This window comes from Balaenoptera physalus (genome assembly GCF_965194825.1).
Source record: "Balaenoptera physalus genome assembly, chromosome: 19".
In the NCBI taxonomy this organism is placed as follows: Eukaryota; Metazoa; Chordata; class Mammalia; order Artiodactyla; family Balaenopteridae; genus Balaenoptera; species Balaenoptera physalus.
Window position 1 is genome coordinate 48,802,621 of NC_138900.1, and position 25,057 is coordinate 48,827,677.

A 25,057-nucleotide genomic window follows, 5' to 3' on the forward strand; every position below is an offset into this window, starting at 1 on the left:
AGACGGAACAGGCCCTGCAGGGCAGGGACTGGTAGACCCAGGGAGCCTCTCCGTGGCAGGGTGACAGGAAGGGTCCTGTGAACAGTGTGAGTGTGTGAGCACCAGGGGGTACTGCAGGATCAGACGTGCACACCTGGACCCAGCCACCAGGCAAGGGACTGGTAGATGCTCCCAGTAGACACAGACAAGCAGGTACATACCCAGCGCCAGACGTAGATACTCACACACATGAGCAATCACACACACACACACACACACACACACACACACACACACACACACACGCCCTCACTAATAGGGTTCCAATCCAGTTCAGCAATTTCCTAGATGTGTATGTTTGAGCAAGTTATTTAGTTTCTTTGTTCCTTAGTTTTCCCATCTGAAAAATGGGGGCAATGATAATGTTCCCCCTTTATGGATCTGCTGTGAGGATTGAACGATAATCAGCTGTCAGCATCCAGGCCATCCTTCTCCCTAGTCACCAGGCCCCATTAACCCCCAGCACCATCTGAGGCCCCAAAGAAGTGAACTCCGAGCCAGGTCGTAGCTCGCCTTGGATGAGGTAGGCTCCTGTGCTTGCAGCCACTGGTGGGCCCAGAACCATGCTGTCTGCCTTCACCCCTGACCCACCTGTGGAGCCAGCTCCAAGCACAGGCTCCACCCTGTGGTCTGGCCTCTAAGGACACCCCACCCCACTTGTCACACATGTCTGTGTGTGTGTAAAGCCCAATCGTGAACCAGATGGAGCCTCAGTCTCCACATAAAAACAGGATGCCAGGTGACTCAGGAGAAGAGTCACCTGGTATTACATATCAGAATCTCATGTTCTTACCCCTAAGATAGTGTTGTCCCAGGGCCACCTGGCTGACCCAGCTACCTGTTCAACATTCCCTGTGCCCCATATGAGCATTGGATGGGACCCACATGAGTCCTAGGCGCTCCACTGAGGAGCCTGGCCTGGCACGACTGCCACCCGTATGGACCAGGTGAAAGGTGGTTTCTTCTGCAGGGAGAGGTGGCAGGAGTGGGGTCAGTTGTTGGCAGGACCAGTCCTTAAGGCCCACACAGAGCTGGCCAAGTTGCTCCACAGCTGGGCTGGGGAGTCTACATGTGACTGGCCCCCAGGCCTGGCAGGTGGGCTCACAGTCTTGTCTGCCTTCTCCACCACCCACTTCCATTGTCCTCCACCCCCAGCTTGGCCTTTGTTTTGAGTGACATGCTTAGTGCATACAGATAAACCAACCTTGTCTGGGCAGCAGAAAAAAGTGGCTCTGTCACCTCCCTCAGACTAGGCTCCATACTCCTATTGATGTGGCTACACATAGCCCACAGGGGAGGCCAGCAGAGTGAAGAAAGAGAAACGTGGTCCAGGTCAGATGAAACTGCTGGTAACCCCTACTTCCCTACTCCTGCCTTCCCTGTCCGCCCATACCTGACTCTTTAAACTCCACAATGATGGTGAACTCTCCACTAATGTTGGTTAAAGAAAATATAGAAAATACAGAAAAGTTGAAGGAAAAAGAAGAAAAAAAAATCAAGGTCACTGATGACTGCAACTCAGAGACAACCACAGACACCATTTTGGCCTCAATCCTTCCTGACTATTACTTTAGACATCTTTGGAGTATTTTGGTGTGCACTTTCCATGGCTAATATGGTCATATTCAAGATACAATTTCAAATTCTGCCTTTTTCAAGTTATTAAACCACATCCGCCTTTTCCCAAATACTGAAGAAGACAGCTGACACAACGGGTTTTCCCTATTTCAAGTGCTTTACCTACATTAACGCATTTAACCCTCACTACAATCCCTTGAGATAAGTACTATTATAATGCAGAGTTTACAGATGGAGAAACTGAAGTCCAGAGAAGTTAAGAGTCATGCAGCTTGTAAGTGGCAGTGCTGGCATTCAAACCCAGTATTCTGGCTCAGAACCACTGCACTAAGCCATCCGCTGCTCTAGAGTCTTGTGGAACATGGTAATACTGACCATGTAGCATATATTATATTCTGTAGATGTAACATCTTTCTTCACCCATCCCCTTCGGTCATGTTGGGGTGAGGCTGTTGTCAACAAGGCTATAGGACACATGATGATGTAAACAATTTTTTGTGTATTTTGGACGGTCTCCCAGACCAAATTTCTTGGTCAAAGGATGGGGCAATTTTAAGCCTCTTGCTCCGTGTTGTTCAATGACCTTAGGAAAGGCTGCATTATTCATACGCCTTCCATCAGAGGATGAAGGCTCCTACTTTGCCAACAGGGAGGGTGTAACAGACAGGGACACTGATGTGTCAACCAAGACTCCAGGATGCAGTGGATATAAAGGTCCCCAAGCCATATCAGCACATGAGAATTTTGTAGAAAATGGTCTAAGAACCATTTCCACAATTCCTGGACCCCTCAGCCATTCAAGGCTTGAAAAAGAGAGTGTGAAGGGGGAAGAGTTAGGTGAGAGATTTTCTTTGGAGAGAGCTGTTGCCCCACTGTGAACAGTCTTACCTTTGAATGAAGATGAAACGACCCTCTGCACCTGTTCCTGCAGCTCCAGACTTCAAATGGGCCTTCCCCTTTCCCTGACTAACTCCTCGTCCTTCACCACGAAGACTGGATCTTCTCCAGAGAGGCTTTCTTCCCTGACCACCATCACCCAGTTCTGGACTCCCACATCATGATTGCTTGTGGCAGGTGCCAGCCAGCTGGAGCATGAGTCGGATTCTGTGCCTGAGCCTTACCCTCTGCCTGATGGTACAGACAGCCCTGGGTAAGCCCCCACCCCTTCCTGAGGGCGTTGGGCAAGAGGGATATGAGGGACACAGGGACAGGCCAACAACTCAACCTCTCCTGGGGGCAGCAGGGCAGGGACATTTAGAGGTCTGGGCGGATGGGTGGTAGAGAGCTGGGAGTGTGGACATTTATATTTACATTTTTATAAAATGTATCTTATAATTTACATAATTTTATATGTTTATAATTTATGATTTTATATTTATATTCTTTATAAAATTAATATTATATAAAATTCGTATTATGTTAGTATATATATATTAGTGTATGTGTATGTGTGTGTGTGTGGTGTGTAAAACCATCATGTAACCACCAACCAGATCAAGATCTAGAACATTTCCAGCACCCGACATGCCCCTTCCCAGTCAATACCCTCAAAGTAACCACTGTTCTGACCTCTATCATAAATAAGTTTTGCCCATATTAATGCATTAAAAAAAATTTTTTTTTTGGCCACATCACGCGGCATGCATGATCTTAGTTCCCCGACCAGGGATCGAACCTGTGCCCCCTGCAGTGGAAGCGGAGTTTTAACTGCTGGACCACCAGGGAAGTCCCCGCATTAAAAATTTTTTTAACTTGAGGGAAACTTCGCTAAAACCGCTTTTAGCATTTTGGCACATTTTCTCTTAGTTTTTTTATTGCATATTTGTATATGGCTGTGATATTAGCATGTATACAATTTTATACTCTGCTTTTTTTCACTTAAAATCATACCATAAACAGTTTATAACTTAAGTTTATAGTTATATTTACGTTGCCTGGTCCCCAGATACAAATAATGCTTCCCGTACTCACGATAGCATATATGACTATGGTTCATAAAAGTCTTTCTTTTAATGCGTTTCTGACTATTTTCATAAGGGTGGGACCCCTTATGAAAATAGTCAGAAACTATGTGAACATTTTATGGCTCTTATATGTTTTGCCAAATTATTTTCTTGAGGTGGTGTATCAATTTATCCTCCACTAACAGTATATGTGAATGTCCCTTTCATTGTATCTTTGCCACAAATGGGTGCCATCATTTGTAATTTATTAGGTGGAAATTGTGACTCCTGGTTTTAATTAACATTTTATGACTACTAAAAATGTGGAATATTGTTTTCATAAGTGCTTACATATTGCCTCTGGGTAGCAGAGCTGGGATGGAGACCACTCCACCTCAACTCCTGTTCACGGGTGTAGAGCACTCTGTCACATGCTTAGGTGCCCCCAGTGGGTGGGGTGAGGGCAGTAAAACACTACTGTTTAGAGCAGAACTCTGATGTGAGACACTCTGTGTCACTTTGGGCAAGTTATATAACCCTTTGAACTTCCATTTCCACATTTGTGTAGTGGGAAAATAGTAACAGTTACCTTATAAATTTTTTAGGAGGATGAGGTAAAATAGCATAGAAGTGTTTGGCACAGTGCCAAGCTATAATAAAGGCTCAGTCAGTCACAGTTGTTGGCTATTCAATAAGTGGACCCAGAATTCAGGGCAAATCTGGGTAATATGATAGACCTTGGCCTCCTGGCTCTGTCCTATGAGACCTCAGGCTGGTCACTGATCATCTCTGGGCCTCCAAGCCTCTCCCCACTCCTCCCAGGGCAAATGAGAAGCCTATGTGAGAGGACCATGTGAAAGGGCTTCGTAAATTGCAAAGGGCTACATACACAGAGGAGATTTGAGATGGCCCCTTGCTGCCACTGACCTGCCTCCATGCCTGAAGGGCCACCATTACAGCCAATTCTTTGTGCCTGGATATTGCTTATGTAAGACCAGGAGAGACCTGGGGATGTGAGCAGAGAGATATTTTTGGCCACCTGCAGCTGGGGTGTGAGGGTGTGTTCTTACCACACCAATACCAAATGCTATTCCAAAAAGCAGTTGCATCAAAGTCTCCTAGAGAGAGTTGTAAATCTAATTTCCTGATGCAACCTGAGATTCTCTTTCAGAGGGTGTAAGGGGGACCTAAGAATCTGAATTTCCCAGTGATTCCCCCAGATGATTCTCATGCACAATCAAGTTCAATAATATTTAGATCAGATTTGCCTTCTGTCACTTTGCAGAGTGAGCCTCCAGGGGACCAGGGCACAGAAAAATTCAGGTTTGGTTGGGTTTTTTTTTTGCCATGTGGCTTGTGGGATCTTAGTTCCCCGACCAGGGATTGAACCCGAGCCCTCAGCAGTGAGAGTGCAGAGTCCTAACCACTGGACCACCAGTGAATTCCCAAAAAATTCAGTTTTGATAAACGGGGAGGAGGAGAAAGAAAGGACAGGGGTGCTTCAGGAAGGGGCAACACGTGTGAGGTCTCAGCGACCCTCGGCAACAGGAGCGAGGCACGGTGAGGGCGTAGAAGAAGAGGTGTCCATTGGCAGAGTCTAAATTCAACTTGGTGTAGTTTGTATCCATTGCAAGAGCTAGCTATGGTGTAGGTATGCTTGTAGTGTACAGATGTGAATGTATGCTGCATATGGATACATTGTAACCTATATATAACTATACTTATGTGCATGTGGGCACACATTTTTAAAAGATTAACTAATTAATTAATTTTTAACTTTATTTTTGGCTGTGTTGGGTCTTTGTTGCTGTGCGCGGGCTTTCTCTAGTTGCAGTGAGTGGGGGCTACCCTTTGTTGAGGTGCGCAGGCTTCTCATTGTCATGGCTTCTCTTGTTGCGGAGCATGGGCTCTAGGCGCTCGGGCTTCAGTAGTTGTGGCACATGGGCTCAGTAGTTGTGGCTTGTGGGCTCTAGAGCGCAGGCTCAGTAGTTGTGGCGCGCGGGCTTAGTTGCTCCACGGCATGTGGGATCTTCCCGGGCCAGGGCTCGAACCCATGTCTCTTGCATTGGCAGACGGATTCTTAACCACTGCGCCACCAGGGAAGCCCTGGGCACGCATTTAACTCTTGTGTTTCCCCATTTTTTTTTTGTAAATGATCTGTGCTCATATATACCCATGTGTGTATAAATTTGCATGTACATGTAAGTATTAATGCGAGTGTGGATATATGTGTGAGAATGCATATATGTGTGTGATTTCTTCCCAAAAAAATGCCAGGCAAATGTTAGCAACAAGAAAGATATATAGTCATACCAATATCAGACAAACAGAAATCAAAATAAATGACACATTTATTGACATTAAATGATACATTAAATGACCAACAGAAAAGTATTCATATAACAGACATGAACTTTTACGCATCTACCAACATAGCTTTGAAATCTTAAATCAAATAATGATAGAGAAAAATACTAAGAGGAACACAGAAAAAGTAGACAAATACACAATTGTGAAAAGCTTCAAGCTGGTGCTGGTGCCCGTGGCAGATGGGCCAAGGTGTTTTCAGTGTCCAGGGTGACCTTTCTTCTCTCTTCCTAGGTGCCTTGCACACCAAGGAGCCTCTAGTGGTTACCAAATATGGGACCCTCCAAGAAAGCAGATACACGTGGGGAAGACACCCATCAATGCCTTCCTAGGAGTTCCCTTCTACAGACCTCCTGTGGGTGCCTGCAGGTTCACTGCCCCAGAACCCCCAGAGCCCTGGGAAGGAATCAGAGATGCTACCACCTATGCCCCGGTGTAAGAGCCAGAGGACTGTCAGCTGGGAGGTGGGCAGACCCTGAGGAAGGCGGTGAACCTATGCTTGCCTCTGGGCCGGGGTTTGAACAACTCACTGAAAAGAGTGCTCTGTGTCGCCACAGGCAGTCCTGGCGACCATTCTGGGCCTCAGTTTCCAAACCTATATTATGAAGTGGCTGGTCCAGATGGTGTTTAAGGCACTGATAATGCTGTTCTTGATTCTCTCATGGGAGAGCTCCAGGCAAGGAGGAGGTGCATACTGACTGTGCCCCCAGGACCTGCTGGGGAGCTGAGTTTCCCTAAATATGTGTGAGGAGCAGTACACACACACACACACACACAGAATGAACCCTGAGCTCTTCCCTCTTCCTTGGTGCTTGAACCTAAGAACAAGCCCACGTGGCACCACCAGCCCTTCCCTGCAGAAGGAGGCCAAAATGGGGAGGGCATGGGCTCAGTTTCAGTTTTGATGTCCCAGGGTCTCAGTGCAACCTCTAGCTGGGCTCAAGCCCTGAATCACATGAGCATGTTGGGACAATGGCTGCCCTTTGACGCACTGGGCTTGGCAGTTTACCAAGAACAAGTGTATTTACTGTTTACATAGACCATTGAGTAACCCACTGTCCAGAACATTCTGTGGTGAACATTAACAATGTTCAGCATCAGTTGGATAAAGTATTGGCTTTAGAAAAATGTCTACTGTGAGAACCTGGGTGTCAGGTGATATAAAAAACTACAACTACCACACTGGGTGTCTAGTTGTTAAAAACACGATGTCCACTGTTAGAACATGATTGACTGTTACTAGAACACTGGCATGTTGGTTGTTAAAACACTGGCCATCACTAAGAGAAGCCAAGGCATTCTGAACATTGTGTGACTGTTATTTGGAACTCCATGGATCAGGGGACAGAACATGGAATAACCATTGTTAGGACCCCGAGGATCAGGGGTTTAGAGATTGGGGTGTCCCTTGCATAGAAATCTGGGTGTCAGTTGTTGGAACATTGGCCATGAGCTGTCAGACATTGGCTGTTTGGAACACAGAGTGTTAGGTGTAAGAATTTGTGGATGGCTTAGAACAGACTGTGGGGTGGCAATTAAGGGGGGAACAGGGAGAGAGGAAGCTGTTACAGGGATGGTGGCTTTGACCAGAGTAGTTACAGTGGAGGTGGTGGGAGTGGTCAGGCTCCAGATTTATTTTGAAGGTAAAATTGACAGGATTTGCTAGAGAATTGGATGTGAGCCACGAGGGAAGAAGAATAATCAAGGATAATAACTAGTTTCAGGGCAGAGCAGCAAGGGGAATAGAGGTACAATTTACTGAAATGGAGAAGACTAGGGCAAGAGCAGGTTTGGGCAAAACAAGAGTTCATTTGGGGGCATGTTAAGTTTGACATATCTAATAGATATCCATGTAGAGATGTGGGGTAGGTAGTCTGGATAAATGGAGCTGGAAGGAGACTGGTCATCAGCAGGTTAACAGTGTGAAGCCCTAGGCCTGAAGGACAGCAGCTCTGGAAAGAATAATCAGCATGAAAAGAGAAATGAGGGTTGAGGCCTGGGGCACTCTCCCGCTTAGGCCAGGAAGAAGAGGAGGAGTCACCAGTGAGGTGGCAGAAAAATCAGGAGAGTGGGATTACAGAAGCCTAGGGAAGGAAAGCTGTTCAAGGAGAGTGTGGGCAACCACATAGAGGGGCTACCAGGGCAAGTAAGATGAAGAGAGAGATGTAGCAAGATGGAAGTCACTGGTGACCTTGACGAAAATGGCTTTGGTGGCGGGTTGGGGACAGATGCCTCAAATGCTTATAACCCCTGTTCTAGGCTGTAAGAGGCCTGGCTTTCCTGCTGGGATGCTGCATGTGATTTATTGGACAGCATCCTAACAACAACATTAGCTGCTGCCGAGAAGTCAAGCAAGGAAGGCCAAAGACAATCTGTAGAGACAGAGACAAGCTGCCTGCTGGTGACCTTGGAGAGGCTGGTGGGGGTGGAGGGAAAGACAACTTGTTGAAACATTTGGCCTTGAGGGGAAGAGAGAGATAGCATAGTTGCTGGGGAAGGTGGCTGGTAGAGGATAGGTTTGGACCAAGGTATGTTGAAGTGCTGTTGGGAAGGACTGAAAGGGAGCAGGTGATGCTCTAGTTAGGGAGGTGGGAATGAATTACACCTACGTACACACACACATACACGCACTGAAGACAGGCTGGGACAAGAGAAAGGAACAGAGGAATAGGTAGACAGGGATTCCTGCATTCAGTCAAATGGGCCCAGCCCCAGCTGTTATAAGAATAGCCACCCTCAGGGCTGGGCCAGCAGGGAGAAAAGGCAAGGTGGACCAATAGCCCAAGCTCCATGAGTATACCAGACGTCCACACAGTGCAAGGCACAGGGCCAAGTGCCAGGAATCAGATGAATACACCTACATCCCTGCCCTTTGGCAGTAAAAACAACCAATCAAAATAACTCCAACCCAGTATTGTAGTCAATGGTGGATAGAGCTTTGGGAAGCACAGAGGGGAAAGTGCCCAGCAGAGGGGGCACCACTTAAGCTGGACCTTAAATGTGAGTAGGAGTTTGCTGGGCAGAGGAGAAGGCATTTGGTAGACAGAACAGAAGTACAGGGGCTTGCAGGTGAGAGGCAAGGGGTCATGTGTATTTGGAACAAAGAATGGCTGGGAAGGAGATGACTAGATGGAAAGGAGGGCCTAGGTCAGTGTGGGTGAATGAGGGCAGGAGGAGCCAGGGAAGGTAATAAGGAGGGGAATGACGTGGTCAGATTTGTGTTGTCTGTCAGTCTCTCTGGCCGGCGTGTGCAGGATGAGCTGGAGGGGAGAGGAAGAGGCAGGGGCAGAGTCCTGGCCAGAGTGGCGGTGGCCTTCACAGGGCAGCAGCCCTGAGATGGACAGAGGGGGCCTATTCGAAAGTTGTTTGTGAGGCAGAACAGAGACTGAGTGGAGGACAGGGCATGAAGGAAAGGAGGTGCCCAGGGCACCCAGGTTTATGGCTTGACAGCACCAACACGTCTCCAGCAGGAGCAGGGAACCGCTTCCCAGGCAGACCCATAAGGCAAGGCACAGGCAGGGGGTGCCAACCTGCCTCCCATCCCTGGACCTAACGTTAGTGAAGGCTGCTAGGACACAGATACACACACGCACACACATACACACATATTGCCTGGATTTTGCTTTGGGTTCTGGTCCCTCACTGCAGAACCTGGGTTGAAACCACTCTCCCCACTATTCTCTCAGCGCTGGGCCCCAACTCACATCGTGCCTGGGGGCAGATCACCTCCATGTACTTCAACACACACAAAAACTACAAGTGGCTGCATTTCAGTGAGGACTGTCTGCACCTGAATGTGTGCGCGCCAGTAGGAGCGCTCGGGGACCCTCTGCTGCCTGTGAGTACTCAGCCTTCAACCACGCACCATCCCACTCAGGCTCCCCACTGTCCCGCTCAGGCCTCAGCCCTTCTCGCCCAGGCGATGGTCTGGTTTCCAGGACACGCCTTCCTCGTGGGCTCCGCTTCCACGTGTGATGGCTCCAAATTGGCGGCCCGGGAGAAAGCGGTGCTAGTGCTTCTGCGCCACAGCCTCGGTGTCCTCGGTGTCCTTCCTTAGGTGGGCGGGGCCGGGAACCCGAGCCGGGGACCAGGGGTGGGGCCTCCTCTGGACTTGGGCTCAGGGAGGGGGGAGGAGAGGATTGGGCGGAAGGAAAGGGGCACGGCCTATGGGGCGTATCCGCGTGAGGGGCGTGACAGGGGCATGGTCTAATGCTTGTTGGAGCAGACAGGTGCTTGCTACCGCCTCAATGGGGCGGCGCCCAGTTATAAGGAAGGAGATGCGGTGGTAAGACCCAGTCTCTGAGGGACACAGGGGGAGAGGCGGGAGCCCCCAGCACCCAAGCGTCGGGGCTCCGGACCCTGATCGTGAGCCCCGCGCGCTCAGCACAGGCGATAGCCAGGCCCGCAGGAATTGAGCGCGGCTGGACCAGGTTGCAGCTCTGCGCTGGGTGCCGAAGAACATCGCAGCCTTCGGCGGAGACCCAGGCTGGGTGACCTTGTTTGGCCAGTCATCAGGGGCCATGTGCATCTCGGGACTGGTGAGTGCAGTACCCAGATAGACCAAAACAGGGACGCAGGCCCGCATGGCCTACGGGTTCTGCACAGATACGTCTGAAGATTTGCATGTGCAAGAACATTCCGGTCCACAGACCTGCCCTCACCCCTGCCACGGGTACCGCCCCGCACAGCCAAGGATGTCCATTACATTCAGGGAGCACTGATGAGAAAACCAAGCCAGCCCAGGAAGGGCAATGCTAACACTATGGATGTGGTGGGCCAGAAAGATCACCCAGCACCTCCTGCCCCTCCACGTTCCCCCAGAGCTCTATGCCTGAAACAGAGCCCCCCATCGGCCCTCTGCGCAGGGTTGGGGCCACCCACCAGGCCTGGGAGTCAGGCCTGTGTTAGAGACTGGGCTTTGCCCCTGACTCCTGGGGTACTGCTGACCTGGAGTGTTCCTGTAGTGTGGGTGTAAGGTCAGGTGCCCTGTGAGGGACATGTGGCTGGGCAGTGAGCAGGGACCACATCACACAAGGCCTTGTGGGCCACAATAATAATGCTCGAACCCTGGAGCACATTCCATGTGCCAGTCACTCTTCTAAGCACCTTAGGTGTATTCATTTGTTTAATTACCTCAACAATCCAAAAAGAAGAGTACTCCCTTTCTGCCCTCTGCAAAAAGAGAAGTCTTCTCCACTCTATAGATGAAGAAAGTGAGGCCCAGAGAAGTTAAGCAACTTTATTGAAAATGCACTGGAGAGCAGGGAAAGATTTGTTTTTTAAAGGTCAAGTCTTGTATTTATTTATTTATTTTTGGCTGCATTGGGTCTTCGTTGCTGTGTGCGGGGGCTACTCTTCGTTTCAGTGCGCGGGCTTCTCGTTGTGGTGTCTTCTCTTTCTGCGGAGCACGGGTTCTAGGCGCACGGGCTTCAGTAGCTGTGGCACACGGGCTCTAGAGCGCAGGCTCAGTAGTTGTAGCGCACGGGCTTAGTTGCTCCGTGGCATGTGGGATCTTCTTGGACCAGGGCTCGAACCCGTCTCCCCTGCATTGGCAGGCGGATTCTTAACCACTGCATCACCAGGGAAGTCCCAAGCAGGGAAAGATTTTAAGCAGGGGAGTGACACAATCAGATGTGCATTTAGAGTTGGCTCAGTCTGCTGGAACTGGGTTAAAAAGAAGCACAAGCAGAGGCTTGGAGACCAGCTTGGGGTGGGGGGGTGACATATCTAATGGGGGCTGTTTCTGAAATAGAGGTGTAGAGGATGGCTGCAGAGTGATGCAGGAGGCCAAGTGGACAGGACAGGGGCAGCTGCAGCATACAGATGACCAGAGGATAGAGGGAAGGCCCCTGGGGCTAGGTGGATGCTATGGGTAAGGGACAACACCCAGATAGGGAGTGGCTGGAGCAAGTTTTGGACACATGAAGTATGAGGTGCCCAAGGGACAGGATGGGGGTCCCAGATATGGTTGTTCCCCCCAATTTGGGCAGCAGAGAAAGGCTAAGAGCTATCAGTGCAGATAATTGGGGCCCTGGGAACCACACAGTCCCCCTCTCCCACACTGCTAGCCCAGCAGCAGAGGGAGGCCCTTTCTGGTTGTTACACCAGCAGAACCACTATAACAACACTAGATCCCTTCTGGGACCCCTGGTGCCCGTTGCACAGACCAGAACAAGCATGCCCAGAGACAGGACGGCACTGGCTCTAGGTCTAGGACTCCAACTCAGAACTCCTGACTCCCTCCCAGCTTCTGCCCTCTCTGGGCCCCTTCAGCCTGCCCAGCCATGGCCAGTGGTCCCCACTTTTGCATCTCATGGGTGCAATTCTCCCCACCCCTGCAGATGACATCACCCCTAGCCTGGGGTCTCTTCCATCAGGCCATTTCCCAGAGTGGCACCGCAGTGCCACTTCATCACTTCATCACCTGGCTGTGGTCTAGCTGGGCTTGATTCACCCCAGTGCCTACAGGGGACATTCTGCCCTGAGGATCCACGCTGGTCCAGACCTGCTTCTGAGGGTCCCTCAGTTCTCCCCTCCTCAGGCTTTCTCACACAGGTCTGGGGAAGGGAGCTTCTCCAAACAGCCACCCAGAAGCTATTCTTCCCCAAATTAGAGGGAGAGCAGCTGAGCGGAAGCCAGGGCTCAGTCAGGCTGCAGCAGCTGCGAGGATCATAAAGGACTTTGGGGAACCCTAGGACCTTCTCTAGGAATTCAAGCCTGCAAGAACTCCGGTAGGCAGCCTGGATGGTGAGCTGGGCCCCTGCCTCCCATAGTCCCTGCCTCATACCCTCCCCATCCGCCCCGGAGGGTACCTCTCTTCCCGTCTGCTCCTCGCGGATGGCACTCCTGGATGAGGGGGTTGGAGAGGGCTACCCGCTGCCCTGTCTCCACCCTGTCTTCATGCCTTCGCTGGGATCCCCTGATGGCCACCCAGAGTCCTTCCTAAATCCCCTGCCAGACCCCACCCCGCAGGGAGCGGTTCTCAGAACTGACTAGATCTTGGTGAAGACCCCAGGGCACTTCTGTGGCTTTTCTCCAAGTTCACCTCGGCTCGCCCGGTCCACTATGAGCACGGAGGCTCACCGCTGCAAAGCTGGCCTAGGAACCGGGCGCGCACACGCGTCTCCTGCGGGCCCCCGCGGCTCAGCTCGCCCCTTCCTCTCCTCCAACACCCCGAGATCCCCACCCACCGAAGCAGCAATTACTGGCCGTGGCGGGTGGGGAAGGGCCAATCAGTGCGGGAGACGCAGCCCCTTGGCTGTGCCCGCGCTGACCGCAGCCCCGCAGCGCCGCCGCCGCCTTCCCTGCCCGGCAGACAGCGCCAGCCGCCTGGGAGCCCCGGGGGACGCGCCGTCCGGCCTCCAGCCAACTGCAGTGATGGATCCAGGCGCCTGGCGTGGGGCCAGAGCCAGGGCGGACGCGAGGGCGCCGGGAGCTGCAACTCGCCACCGCTGGGTGGTGGGGGTGAGCGGAATGGGGCCTCCCTCCCTGTGAGGGCTCCTGCACCCCCGACGGCCTGCGCCCCGGCGCCTGCCTTCTTCAATCGCCAGGCAGGCGGGCTGCAGCGGCGCAGCGGCGGGCGGGGGTGGGGCCGAGGGGTTCGGGGAGGCCCTCTTACAGCCTCAAGGTCCTTTGACTTCGGGACCTCCAAAGCTCTGGCCTAGGCTGGCCTAGCCCAGAGCAGTTCCCTGTTGGAGGCCTTAGCAGGACCTGGCTTTGGAAAGTCTTGGCTTGTGCTTGATTAAAGCTCCCATGCAAGAGGAGGTGGGCAGAAGGGTGGGTGGGCAGTGCGGGGCCACAGGCCTCTTTCACTGATGCATGCATAGACTTCCTCCGCTGGGTCCCTGCCATGCACAACCTGCCTCACCCACCTGTAGGCTTTGGGAGACCCAAGAGGGATCAGTCTTGCCCTCCAGGAGCCCTCAGGCTGTGGGCAGAAGCTCCAGGGGCTTGGCTGGGATCCCAAGCTAATGGAAACTCTGCGGTCCAGGGAGGCTTCAGGTGAAGGAAAGGGGCAGGCACTACCACTTCAAGCCTTCCCCTTCCCCCAACTGACTCCTTTTCGGCCCAAGCTGGACACACTGGGGCCCTGTACTGAGGGACAAGGTGGGCCTAAGCCCAGGACACACTCTGGATGAGGCTGAGGAAGGGTGGGGAAGGGTTCGGCAGGAAGGTTCACAAATGGGGTTCACCAAAGAGATCTATTGCAGGATACTTCTGTTTCCCCCACCTGTGCCACAAGGGGCTGGGTTAGAGGTGCTGAGTCCCTTGACCAGTCCTGGATGCAGTAGTGTGGGGTTCAGGGTGGCTTTTTCCCTGTGCCCCCCCAACTCAGGTCTGGCCTTGGTAGGGAAGGGCTGGGGGCCTGCCTTGTGCCCTAGAACCTCACTCAGGCCCTGGTGGGCCAGACTTCCTGTGAGGGAGAAGGGATCACTTCTAAGGGAGTGAGAATTCCCCTTTCTCCGTACCAAGCTCATTAGCTGTGTGTGTGGCAGGGGGGAAGACTGAGAAATTGGGGCATGGGGACTGAGTGAGGAAGGGAGACAACGACACAGATAGCACCTTGGGTCCTTTGTGGAATGAGATGACAGCGCATTGAATTAAAGCATGAGGAAAGGTACGGAGACAGGTGAAAGAGACCGTGGAACAATCTGCCAAGAAAGCCAGGGAGTGGAGGAAAGAAACAGAAGTAGGTGCACACACGCCCAGACAAGCAAATGGACAGAGAGCCAGGGCAGTGCCGGGGGCTGTCCAGGCTGGAGAAGGGCAGTACGTAGGCACTCAGAAGGGGGCAGTGGGCAGGGACCTGTTTCTCATCCCAGTTGTCTGACTGCTGAGACCCTTGGGGGCATGATAGAAAGGGTCATCTGGAAAGGCTGTGGGAGCACAGAGATGACCTATCTTGGGTTGGGTTGGGGTGTCAGGAGGGCTTCCAGGAGGAGCACCTGAAAGGACCAGTAGGAAAGACTGGAGGGGATGGAGGGGGAGGGGGAGCTACGTCAGAGGCACAGCAGAAGGACAGGCCTGGAGGCAGGAATTAGCCTGTTCCATCCCAACAGTTCTGCGTCATTTTGGCCCTCACGGAAAGGCTAAAAGAGGAACCAGGCCCAGAGCTGGAGGACCAGTCCTGTAAGCCTGGGAGAGAGCACGGCCTCTACCCTGAGGTACTGGCGAGCCATGGGAAGGACATGTCCTGGTCAGGCTTATCTTCCAGAAGGAGGTTGCAGAGTACAGAGCAACTGGAGGAGGAGAGGGTAGAAGTGGGGAGGCCGGGGGAGGGTGGTGCAGAACTGGACAGCGAGTTCTGGACATGGAACAGAGCAAACAATTTCATAAAGCAGGTGGGCGAGGTCAACTCTCAACATCCCCTCTCCCCCATCCACAGGTGGGCCCCTGGCTCAGAGCTCTCCCACCCAGCCCAGCCTGGGAACTCATGTGAACCCTCCCCAGGGCCTGGGGTATCTCTGCCCCAACCAACTGGGACCAGGAAAAGCCCCAAGAGGGAGTCCAGTCCAAGGTGAGGGCACAGGCAGGGCCAGGTGTTGCTGAGGAAGCTCCCCCCTCCACGCCCCCCCCACATAAGCTGATCAAGATAGTACTGTAGCCTCCTGCCACTGACCCTCTATCGTTGCAATGATAGCTCCATGGCCACGAGGGGTTGAGTTTGGGCCTATTTGTCTGTGGAGCAAACCAGAAGGGGAGGAAGGTCCATGGGAGCCCTGAAGGAACTCAGAGGCTGAGAGCAGGTGGCTTCACGGAGCAGAGGTCAACATATCTCTTTTAGGCAGAGTTTGGGAGCTGTGTGTTCCTGTCTGGGCCTGTTCCTCTGTGTGTGTCCTCAAGCAAGCCACTTGCCTATCTAGGCCTGGTTTGTACTCTTCAGTGCACTGGGAGCAATCTCTGGGGTAGGACACTGCTCCAGCCCCAGGCCCTTCCAGCTATGGTCCAGGACTCCTGTCTACTCCCAGCCTGTTCAGCCATAGGTGCTATGGAGGAGCATGCCTGTGGCTTCACCAAGGAGTCACTGGGAGATCATTACGTATCTTCTACTGTGAAGGAGCAAGGACCCTTTTGAAGGGGAGCCTGAAGGTGGAAGAAAAGCCTTTCAGGAAATTAGCACTAGTGGCGGGAAAATTCATCAAAAGCTGACAGAGGCTCCTGGTGCTGATTCATGTCTCTTGCCTAAGGAGCAGCTCTTCTGGCCAGAGGGAAGGACTGGTAGCTTCCAGGGCCTTCCAAAGACCCCAGACCCAAGACTCCAAAACGCTGGCCCTGTTGCTGGGGCTCTCATCATCTGGTGGGGACAGCACCATGAGTTTTTTGCTCCTGAATCATGGGATTCTACAGTGCTAGGAAAGGCTGCTGATGGACAGGGGACTTGGGTTTGAATACAACTGTTCCTTCTGCTGTGTGATCTCAGACACTCAGTGGGGCTCTCTGATCCTCTCTGCCAGGAGGAATTCTGACCTTGCCTGCCTTCTAGGTGACCAATACATCTATAATACTCAGCATATCTGGGAAAAGAATAATTTTCTGAAGAGGGAGGATGGAACCATATCCAAACAACTCTTGGTAGTGGGACCAAGGCAGCAGGGAAACAGTCTGGATGTGGACCTCATTATTCTGGTGGCACAGACCTCCCTCCCACTTCCAGGTATTATGGAAGCCAGAAAAACTGTTGCAGGACACACCTCCAGGGAGCACCATTTACCTGGTTTACAGTGTAAATGAGCCACAGGATGTTACCTGAGCTCCATGCCCTACCTCCTCTGAACTTGCCACCTACACGCACAAGTACACCACCCATGCCTCAGAGAAGGCTCTGATGGGATCTCTTGGTTACCATCTAACCCAAAGTATCCACACTGGACAGTCTTTGCAGCTCCATCCTCCCCTCCAGACTGTCCATGTTTACCTTCAGCTCCCAGAACTGGTCTGGCCACCAGACCAGCCAGATCATGTGAAGCAGAATCCTTTGAAGGGGCTATGGATGTAGCAGACCCCAGAGCCACAGGGAATCCCTTCCAGGGACACTTTGACCCTGGCACTGCCACTGTCTCTGGCTCAGCTACAAAAGGAGGCACACCACAGGCAGCTATCCTCTGCTGTAGGAGATCATTAACTCCCCAGCCTTGTTAAGCCAGCTTCCTTTTCCAGGCCCTTCTTAGCTCATTTTATGTTTTTTGTTTTTGAGGGGGTTTTTTTCGGACGCACTGTGAGGCATGTGGAATCTTAGCTCCCTGAACGGGGATCGAACCGACGCCCCCTGCAGTGGAAGCATGGAGTCTTAACCACTGGATGGCCAAGGAAGCCCCCTCATTTTATGGTATTTTGACCGGACCTTGTATGGACTCAAGTTGTTATCCAGTTCTTCCCTTGATGGCCAACATTTACAGCTGGATATTTATCAAAGTATGAAGTTGTACAAATCCTAGAATTTCAGAGCTAGAAAGGACCTTAAAGATTGTCATAGCCACCATTCTTTGAGAGCTTATAACTTTGTGTCAGACACTTTGTACAGATGTTTTTGGCTGCCCAGTACATCCTTTCCTTTTCCTATGACATCACCCTGTCCACAGAGATTCACAGTGTCCGCACTTCAGGGATGAGCACGTAACCCAAATTTGGCCTATTAAAGTCAATCCCAAGATTTTTGTGGGAATATCAGGAAAGAGTAGTCCTTACCTCTTGAAGGTGAGTCAGCATGTGAATGAAGCTAAAACAGAACAAAGAGACCGAGAGAGAGAGAGAGACAGACAGACAGACAGATAGAGACAGAGAGAGAGACAGAGACAGATTTCTGGTTTCAGTGCTTGAACACCTGGATCCAGCCATGCCTGAACCAAGAATTTTCAATTAAATGAGCTGATACATTCCCTTTTTTTGTGGAAGTTAGTTTTAATTGGGTTTTTGTCACTTGAAGCCAAAACAATCCTGACAGGTATGAGTAGATGTCTCTGTCCTCAATTTTTTTATTAGAAATCTGAGGAACCAGCTAGCTCTGGGTGCTCAGGCAAGTCACTAAAGCTCTCTGACATCAGGTTGCTCTGACAAAGGTTGAAAGGACTGAATTTCTTCAACTTCAGGACTCCTTTGCTCTACTGGGATCTCCGGAGCTACCTGGCCACATGCCCTTAAAAGAATCAATCACTTGTTCTGAGTCTCAATTTTCTGAGCTACAAAATAGGACAGTCATTCCTTCTCTCCTTACCTTGGGAGAGTCCAGTGAGAAAGTGTTTGGAAAATTGCTTGTACTAAAGCAAATGTTATGTAGGGTGCATGTTATACAAAGGAGGAATCTCAGCTCATATCAGACAACCATTGTTGTCCCCAAATGGCTCATATCTCTTCCAAAACAGTTTTTTAACGCTTTTAAAAATAAAACTTAAGACATTGAAACGTATTTATAAAGAAGGCTTACCCACAGCATCTCACTGGGCAGGATCTAGCTCAGGACAGGCCCAGGTAAAGTAAGGGATATGGCACTGAGTGAAGCTTGCTTGGGAATCACTCTTTGTCACTGCTGAGCTCTCTAGGAAGCTTTACCTTCAGGCTGTTTTTTGTTTTGTTTTTTTAAAATAAATTTATTTATTTATTTATTTTGGGGGGCTGTGTTGGGTCTTCGTTGCTGCATGTGGGCTATTTCTAGTGGCAAACAGGGGCTACTCTTCATTGTGGTGCGTGGTCTTCTCATTGTGGTGGCTTCTCTTGTTGCGGAGCACGGGCTCTAGGCGTGCGGGCTTCGGTAGTTGTGGCACACGGGCTCAGTAGTTGTGGCTCGTGGGCTCTAGAGTGCAGTAGTTTTGGCGCACAGGCTTTGTTGCTCCACGGCACGTGGGATCTTCCCGGACCAGGGCTCAAACCTGTGTCCCCTGCATTGGAAGGCAGATTTTTAACCACTGCGCCATGAGGGAACTGCTACAGGCTGTTTTTTAAGGAGTGCCCTTGGGATCAGAACCTGTTGATGGGAGAGGAAGGAAGCAGAACTGGGTGGAGGGAGAAGCCAAGCTCCACTGCAGGTCCAACAACAGCTTCAGCTGACTCCACGGGGAGCTTTAGAGCTATTATGACCCATCAGCATTGCCCTGTTGGGCCTTTACAATCCCATCTTGATCAGTCATTGGATGTGAGCTGCTCAGGAAGGAAGAGTGACATGCAGGTAGCTCTCTGCAGCTCAGGAAATCCCTGAGAGGGATAAGAGCATCCCAGCTGCTGGGGCAACAAGTCCTTCACTGAAGAGGGATCTGGGTGGTGCATCTCTGTGTCCATGTTAATCACCAACAGTACTCAAGCTGCAAGGCATGCTGGGGAGCTCCCCTTGGGCAGGAGGGAGCAAGATGAAGTTAGCATAAGGTGGGGCTGGGAAAGCTACCAAGACTGTGAGGTGTCTTTGAGGAGGCTGCATTTAGTCTCCAGGGCAGGCATTGGTGAGGGGATGCTACGGGGCAGTCATTCTGCCCAGCACAGTTGAGAAAGATTTCTCAGAGGCCTCTGAACCCACATTTAATGAAGGAGTATGAATTTGCTTGGCCGAGAAGGGGAAAGAAGCAAGCTAAACAGAGGAAGTTAGGCAGGGCTGGAACAGTCTGAAGCTGAACTCCTTGACCATTCACTCAGAAGTGTCATCTAGAGGAAGAGGGCTATTGTCTGCTTTATTAATTATTCCTCATGTTCCTAGAGGGAAGGCAGGCCGGTGAGGTGGCCGTGGGCTAGTAATTGTATCTGCCTATTTATAAGGCAATGTTACAGCATGATGGGAAACCCTGCCTGCAAGGATGGCTTAGAGTTTGACAAATTTGGGAAAGAATCCAAGAACAGGGCAAGGTGTCAAGGTATCAGCAGAGAGACAAAAGGAGAGATGGTAAAAGAGGATGCATTTGGACTGAAGAGTTGATGAATGAGCCAGAAGTGAGTGTTGAATTATTCAACCTGCTTTATTGATCCATTGATCTCTCTCTGCAGGTCTTGGTTTATTCTTGGTTAACATTTCCTGTGTCTGAGATAGTGAGAAGAGAAATGGAGGGAGGAGGGACCAGATTTTTAAGACTCAAGAAGAGAGAAGAGGCAGTGCCAAAGAGAAATTTGGCTACAGGTATCAGGAACCTTAAAATGCCTGTGTCTTTTGACATAGTGGATCTATTTCTGGAAATTGACCCTAAAAACACTATCCAAAATTTTTAAGAAAAAGCCTTAAGCACCACGATGTTCACAGAAGCCTTATTTTATAACAGTGAATAATGGGAAACAACCTAAATAAATGTCCGACAATAGGGGATCAGCCAAGATGCCATTAGGAGTTTTGTATGATTATGTGGGAAAATACTTATTCCATAAGGTTAGGTCATAATGGAACATTCAAAACTGTACATATAGAATGTCATAGCTGGGTGAAGAAATGTGGATAGAAAGAGGCCAAAGAAAATATACTGAAATGTTAGCAAAGATTGTTTTGAAGTGGTGGACTCTCTTCTTTTCCTATATTTCCTAAATTTTCTACAATAAATACACACAAGTTTTAAATAATTAAAACGAAATGTAAGGGTGGAGTGAGAGACACTCACATGAAGCCTGCACAGAAGTAAAATAAACACAAATTAGTGGGGAGCCAACTCCTTCCAGAACCCAGGGTACTGCTGTGTCCTAGGTGTGCTGACCATCTCCCTGGCATATTGAATGGACACAACGGAGAGAATGAGGTGACATTGTGGTGCAGTCACTCTGCAGAGGACAATCAAAGGCCCCTGAACTCATATTTAAAGAAAAAGTATGAGTTTTCCCAGCAGAGAAAAGGGAGGAAGTCATGCTCGGTAGAGGGAACAGTTAGAGCAAAGGCACGGAGGCATGTGGGAAACGCAGGCAGGCCAGTGTGGCTGGATTACAGGGTGCCATGGAGAGAAATGATGGGAGATGGGATTGGGAAGGAAAGTAATGACTGTCAGGGGATCATGAACGCTGGGCTGAGGGACTTTGCCTCTCAGCCATAGGCAAACCGGAGACTTGGGGGAGGGGTTTAAGCAGGAGGGCGGTGTGGTTAGAGCGCCGCATTCTCCAGTTCCCTAGTGTAGTCTGTTTCCCATCACCCTCCAGAAACTTGGAGAGTAGGGGAGAGGAAGGGGAGCAGTCCAGCAGCCCTCGCAGATGGTCAGCCAGGCCTCCTGACACCAGCCTGGCCCTCTTCCCACCACACCAGGTTCAGTCCCCATCCCCAGCCATCCAGACAAACTCCTCCACCTCCCATGACAAAGAGGCTCATTTGGAGCCTGGGCAAGATTTGCAAACGTCAAACTTGTAATTACAAGGATGAAATCATCTGGTTCCTTTTAAGCAAACACGTTTATTGATCCCAACACTGAAGAAATGCTATTCTGGGGAAACTTGCTCCTCTCTGCTTTCCTCTCCCTCTGGGATGGCTGAGCTGATGGAGGGAGTGTGGCAGGGCAGTTAAGAAGCGGGAAAACCTCCTGGAGGGGAAATTCTTAAGGGCCTAATGGTGAATTGTATGGTATGTGAATTATATCTCCAAAAAATTATTTAGGGCTCAGGAAACTGCCTCATTTAGGCAGATGATACCCTCATCCTGGACTTAAGCTCATCTCCATCCAAAAACTAGAAGCTGGGGAGAGCCAGGCTTTAGTGGCTCTGTGCCAGCCCCTAATTCTCCTTCTCTCCCACCCCCCTCAACATTCATCTGTGGCTCCAGATCCTATTTCAGCTTCAAGATGGTACACTATTTCCTCACTAACTGACGGGAAACTGTTTCTTTAGAAAATAGTGCACCAGTGGCTCAGGGACCTGGAAGGACTTCACCCTCACTTTGAGGAGAGGCAGATGTGGGTGGCAGCTAACATCAGATCTGTATAAAGCCATCCTTTCTGCTGGACCTGGGTGGCAGGATGTCTAGGCCTTGAACTTCCAAGCCAAGGAGGGACAAACAGTTGGGCTCAGGGGGCAGGAATGTGTAGCCATCAAGGGCAAGAGCCACGTCCTGCCTCAAGGCCCACGGCAGGACCCCTTCATTCAACCCGTTGGGGCCCCTTTGGGAGCATGGTAGGGTGCTTCAGGAGGAATGACCCCAGCCACAGCTCTCCACAAGCTCGCAGTTCAGTTAAGGAGACAAGCAGGACTTTTGGCATCTCTTCCGGTAGAGGCCTTGGAACGGAATGGTTAAGGGCACCAGCCCCTCTGAACCCCAGTTTCCTCATCTGTAGAATAGGGTCAATAACAACAAACTTGCAGGGTTATGGTGAGGAGTGGACAAAGAGGATACACCCCAAAGGCTTAGCCATTTCATTCTCTCTCATGGGTCAGGGTCTTGTCCATGTCCTGTGGTCACTTATTTACCTTTTCAGAGCCTCTATTTCCTTATCTGTCAGACAGGGACAAGGAGGCCTGTCTTAGAAGGTGGTTGTGGGAATTAACTGACATAAGGGGCATAAAAGCACCCAGTTCAGAACTTCACAGTTGGGCCAGACAATTAAGGGTTCCCTCAATACCCTACTCAGGGGTATTGTGCTTTCTCTGCCCACCCATTCAAGATCAGTGGGAGCAGCTGCCCACTGGGAAAGTAGGAGAGAGGAGGCCCTGGGCTGACGGAATCCTTAGGAAAGGAAGGCTCCAAGCAGCAGGGCTTCAGAGAATTCAGCCAGGTTTGTGGGGTTGGGAGGGTGTTTCTAGGCAATGAACAGACACCCTCAGGCTTCCATCTGTGGGCCCTACTAGAGCTGGCTCTTAGCAAACTCCTTCAGTGGGTGGTGCCTGGACCAATACATACCCATCTGGACAGAAGCACAGAGCTAAATATACCTGATGTAGGTGAAATTTTCCTTTATTAATTTCCTTTAATCCAGTTTTTAAAATAAGTGAAAAAAAATTAGCAACAACCCAAAAAGGCATACAGAAGTCAGTCGAGGAGATGGCCTCCTTCAGCCTGCGGCTCGTTTCCCGGTCATCCTGGCCGGTTGGACGCCAGACAATGGCGAGTGTGGGTTACCCTGTGGCCTGGAGTTGCCTAAGGCTGTCTGTGGTGCTGCTGTTCTGAGTCCGCCTGGCAGACTTTCCCATCCCTTTCCTTCAGGACGTCATTCCCCACCCCTGGGAGGCTGACACTTAGAGTTCTCTGTCCTGCTCTGAACTCCCACTGCTCCTAGTCCTGCCCCCTTGAGCCTGGAAGGGATTTGTCTTGACCATGACCTTTTCCTTGTCAAAAAAGTTCATGGGGGCTTTCTGCCTCTGCTGCTGCCATGGCCCCTGTGAAAAAGCCTGTGGCGAAGGGGGGCAAAAAAAGAAGCTAGTGCTGAAGTTTACCCTTGACTGCATCCACCCTGTAAAAGATGGAATCATGGATGCTGCCAATTTTGAGCAGTTTCTTTAGGAGAGAATCAAAGTGAATGGAAAAGCTGGGAATCTTGGTGGAGGGGTTGTAACAATCAAAAGAAGCACTGTAACGTCTGAGGTGCCTTCTCCGGAAAGGTATTTGAAATATCTCACCAGAAAATATTTGAAGAAGAATAATCTACATGATTGGTTATGCATAGTTGCTAACAGCAAAGAGAGTTACGAACTGCGTTTCTTCCAGATTAATCGAGATGAAGAAGAGGAGGAAGATGAGGATTAAAATTCAACTATCTGGAATATTTTGTATGAGTTCTTGAATAAAACCTGGGAACAACAACAACAAGAAGTTCATGTCTGTCTGAGCATCTAGGCCACTAGTGAGATTTCAACTTTTATTTATTCCACATTTCCCAAGGCAGAAACAATTTTTTTTTTTTTTTTTTTTTTTGGCTGCATTGGGTCTTTGTTGCTGCACACTGGCTTTTCTCTTGTTGCGGCGAGTGGGGGCTACTCTTCGTTGCAGGGCGCAGGCTTCTCATCGTGGGGGCTTCTCTTGTTGCAGAGCATGGGCTCTAAGCGCATGGGCTTCCGTAGTTGTGGCACATGGGCTCAGTAGTTGTGGCTTGCAGGCTCAGTAGTTGTGGTGCATGGGCTTAGTTGCTCCACGGCATGTGGGATCTTCCCGGCCCAGGGCTCGAACCCGTGTGCCCTGCATTGGCAGGTGGATTCTTAACCACTGCGCCACCAGGGAAGCCCCAGAAACAATTATTGCTAGAATCCAAACACCAAGGTCAGCTGCAGGTCCGTGAGCCCTACCTGGACCCACTGTGGAGTAAGAGTGCTTCCCTGTGAATCATCTTTTGGAGACAGAAATGAAAGGTTTTACACAAATGTCTACCTAAACAGAATGTGGTGGTGTTGCATGGCATCACATGGGATATCCTTTTTTCCTGCTATAGAAGTCAACAGCAGAAACTCTGTTCCCCAGACCACAGTCCATATTGACTGAGAGCAAACTCATCATCTTCCTCTCATTTAAACAATGGCTGTGTTGTCCTCGTGCCCAAAGGTCTTCTTAGTTGAACTGGAAAGACTTAAGGGAGAAGCAGCAGATGGATGGAAACTTCTATTCCTTGTGAGTGACTTAGTTCTGCCTTGGTAACTTGGGGTAGAGGCTGCCTCACTTACCTCCCAACATAAAGTGCAGATGTTTTAAGGCTGGTTGTATCCACACTTTGTGCTGATGTGAAGTTTCCCCCTTCAGTTTCACCAGAATCTTTAGGCAGTGAAACTAAAATGGCACCTTTTGCCAGGTGTAGCTGATACAAACTGTTCAGTGGGCCCACCATGTACTACTGTCACTCCCTCCTTTTGGGAAAACTGCTCTTCCCTTCTTTCAACCATCAGCTTCTCTCTGAAGCTGCCAATCTCAGGCCCCCAATCCGCAATGGGCGAGCATGTGACATAAGTTGGCCAGTGTCATCACATCTGCCTGGAAATGGTGATTTTGGCAGAGGGGAGAGTATGAGACCCAGACTGGGCCAATCTGGGAGATGGAGACTTTGGAGATGGAGAAGTGGCTGCTCCCATCCTTTGTCAGGAAATGAATGCCATGGAAGAGAGGCTGAGAGAATTAGCAGTGAGAAGCAACGGAGAAACGAAGAGTCCCTCTCTGTGATTTGTTTACTTAAAGTAAAACTGACAACTTTTTAGCTTTAAGTTTTTTTGAATTGGTTTTCAGTCACTTGCAATTGAAAGACACCTGAGGGAAAGATTCTGGGATAGCTGGAGGCCCA

The 25,057-nt window shown here is 50.5% G+C and overlaps 1 protein-coding gene, 1 long non-coding RNA gene and 1 pseudogene across 3 annotated transcripts in view; 2 read left to right on the forward strand and 1 right to left on the reverse strand.

Moving 5' to 3' along the window:
* Positions 1 to 10,210: 10,210 nt before the first annotated feature.
* Positions 10,211 to 25,057, forward strand: part of CBFB (core-binding factor subunit beta) — a 77,665-nt gene continuing 62,818 nt past the window's right edge. Inside the window, exon 1 of the mRNA XM_082439678.1 lies at positions 10,211 to 10,465. The gene's annotated coding sequence lies outside the window, so the exon portion shown is untranslated. The remainder of the gene's footprint in view (positions 10,466 to 25,057) is intronic.
* Positions 11,153 to 13,534, reverse strand: LOC309649586. The gene is made up of 2 exons (XR_014257215.1): positions 13,133 to 13,534; positions 11,153 to 11,591 (listed from the first exon to the last, which is right to left on the reverse strand). It is a non-coding gene; the product is annotated as an uncharacterized lncRNA (long non-coding RNA).
* Positions 13,929 to 24,959, forward strand: LOC309649570 (large ribosomal subunit protein eL22 pseudogene; annotated as a pseudogene). The gene has a single exon. The product of its transcript is annotated as a large ribosomal subunit protein eL22 pseudogene (transcript).